We start from the raw sequence: 3019 nt of genomic DNA on the forward strand, positions 1-3019 counted from the left end.
AAATCGATTTTCAATCAGTTTTTTTTTTTTTTTTTGCACCAAAGCGTTAATAATAATAAACACGTTTTATTATTATAAAACACAGCAAACTAATGGTGGTAGACTGCCGCACTGGATTAACTCGGGGAATCTCATCTGTCCGTGTATCAATCAACTGCTAACCTCTTCTTGGTTCTGTCACAATTATCGATTTTTTTAATTTTTATTATGCTCCAAACTTTGCGAGGACTGACCACCCAGCTCACCCGCTTCCTCATACACACAGAGCCAGCAGCGTCACCTTCCCATTCATACTTCATGATGTCACTCCCACATCGACACGCCCACCACCAGGTGTCAAAGCCGCTGCTCCTGTCATATCAATAATTACTTATTTCATTCATATTGCTCTTATAGAGCCTCAGTGAAAACGTGTTTATTATTATTAACGCTTTGGTGCAAAAAAAAACTGATTGAAAATCGATTTATTTACTGCTTGTTTAGTCTGTTAAGGCTCAGATGGAACGGCACAGAAAGCAGCCCTTTAAACCATTCAGACTACGAACACAATAGAGACGCAATCAGATGACTGATTGCCCGCGATAATAACTCAATAGTCCATGGAAAAACCTTATAAGCTTGTATTAAAGCAGAAAGTACGGCGGCCACCGTAAAAAAGGCTTACAGTATCAATGATGCCGCATGAACTGATCAGTAGATTATTGCGAGGGAACGCAAAACCTTTTGCGAGGGAACGCAAAAGTTTTGCGAGGGAACGCAAAAGTTTTGCGAGGGAACACAAAACTTTTTGCGAGGGAACGCAAAAGTTTTGCGAGGGAACACAAAACCTTTTGCGAGGGAACGCAAAAGAAAAAAAAAATCCATTTTATTGTGGACTAGGGGCACACAAAATCACCTCTAGGGCCATAAATGGCTCCTAGCCCACCCTTTGGACACAACAGTATCATACTCTAGGCCTGGTGCTCTGTGCAAAGTGTGTGGAAAAATTAAGGAGAACTCTCTCTTCAGTCCAAATGTTATTTTAAGCCTACATGTATAATCCACGTGATCCTCACCGTTTGTTTAGTCTTCTATTTTAAATTATTTGCTTTAAATTGTTCCTTGGTGTACCTTTCTTTTAACCTCCAGCAAAACCAGAATGCATTGAGGGATGAATACATGCTATAAGAATGAAGCTGTGAGCAGTTACTGTCAGTGACATCAGCTGCCACAGTTCATAACTAGATGAATAGTTTGAGTTCACCGCAGCAAACCTCAGTTCCAGAACTAGAGAGCGTGCCCGCTTCCTGAACCCGTTGCTGGCAGTCGGTTCAACAAGAGAGGAGCCTGATAAGTAAATCCTCTGTTCCCATTCTTCTTTCAGATAATCTCTAATCCAGAGGTAAGCCTGCAGTCTGTGAGTCCAATGCTCAAATTGAAGGTTGTGGAGCTGCTGGGTCTTTAAGATATGGCAGATTTTAGAGCTTGACAGGTGATCTGAGATCACTTTTGCTGTAGTGAAAGTAAATGAATGAACAGTTTTTCAATGATGATTTAGATAATTAGAGGCAGATTTAATCCAATAGACCCTGCTCAATGCTAAGGGACATAATCTGTTCAAATATATCTCTGGCTTAGTAGCACCGGAGGTGAAGGTTCCCGCCATCCAGAGAAATTTATTAATAGCATTTCTCCTATAACCTATCCAGTATAAATGTGTCCTCTTCTTTTGGAAAAGGTCTTAAAGGAAAGACCTGCTTCTTTCGCTGAACATGTATTTTTACTATTTTAAGATCTGGGGTTGATGTATTTGTATTTATATTTTAAATATAAATACAAACTTCCCAAGTGGAATTTTCTTGTGGAATATTTACAAAACCTATTAATGAATGGGTGGATTTTCTGCAAATAATTTGAAATCATGTCCATGGGATAATTTGTAAGTAGTGAACCACGAGTGGTGGGGGTCCGCTGTGTTTAGAAACGCTCTGGTCAGAAGACGATTTGTACTTTTGAGAATGTTAAAATATAACTGTCTCCTGTCACTAGATGGCAGAAATGTATTTTACTGAGTACAGGGAGACATTAAGAGGGAGAGTAACTGACAACATTTATTTAATTTTTAATAGGATTTAATGTAAACCAGTGATTTGAAAGCACTCTAAGTTCGAAGCAACAATCAGTCTGAGCTCTTGTAAATCTGAACTAAAAACGTTTCTGCTTCCTGATTTCAGAAAAAAAAACTATTTTGTCATTTAGCTAGTAACTCTCTGGCTCAGTGTTATGTTTTTGTTTTTGAGGGGGTGAATTGCATTGTTTGTTTTCTTTTTTACAGACTCATTTGTTTTCTCTTGTTTTTTTTATTATTTGTCTTTTAACACCAACCTGTCAGTGGAACTAGGGATGGAAATTAACCCCCTGGACCATAATCTCACGTTTTTGCATGCAAATTTTCCAAATCATCTATTGTCCTTTAAAAAAAAATAAATAAATAAACTGAACTAAACTGAGCTGAACTTTATCTAAGACCCATTTAAGCTTGACTAGAGAGTTCTGGTTTATGAAAACACTAAATGAGCTTTGTCTCCATCTAGTGTTCACACACTGGAAACATATTGACTAGTTTATTTACCTTCAGTTTATATGTCTTTTTTCATATGGCGCCCTGACTTGAATAAATTTTAACCACCAGCACTTCATGTTGGGTTAAATATTCAACACTCTGTCTCCCTCCCACAGCAAATGATAAGAAAGATACAAGCAAACAATAAGAGGTATTCATCTGGATTTCTGAGTTATGCACATGGTTCAGGTTAGATGTTATCTACAAGAGTGTAAATAGACTCTACTTTATTCTTTTTGTTGTGGGAATAATATTTAATATATATGTGGTTATTTCACCTACATTTCAATTCCCTATAGATCATTATTTCTCATCAATTAGCTTTTTGTTCTTTCTTTTTTTTTATGTAATTTTCCTGGATTATTATAAAATTCCCCAACTAAATTGGGGGAAATGCTTACGGAGCCCCTAAGGGGA

Source organism: Poecilia formosa, unplaced genomic scaffold, assembly GCF_000485575.1.
Source record: "Poecilia formosa unplaced genomic scaffold, Poecilia_formosa-5.1.2 Scaffold2, whole genome shotgun sequence".
In the NCBI taxonomy this organism is placed as follows: Eukaryota; Metazoa; Chordata; class Actinopteri; order Cyprinodontiformes; family Poeciliidae; genus Poecilia; species Poecilia formosa.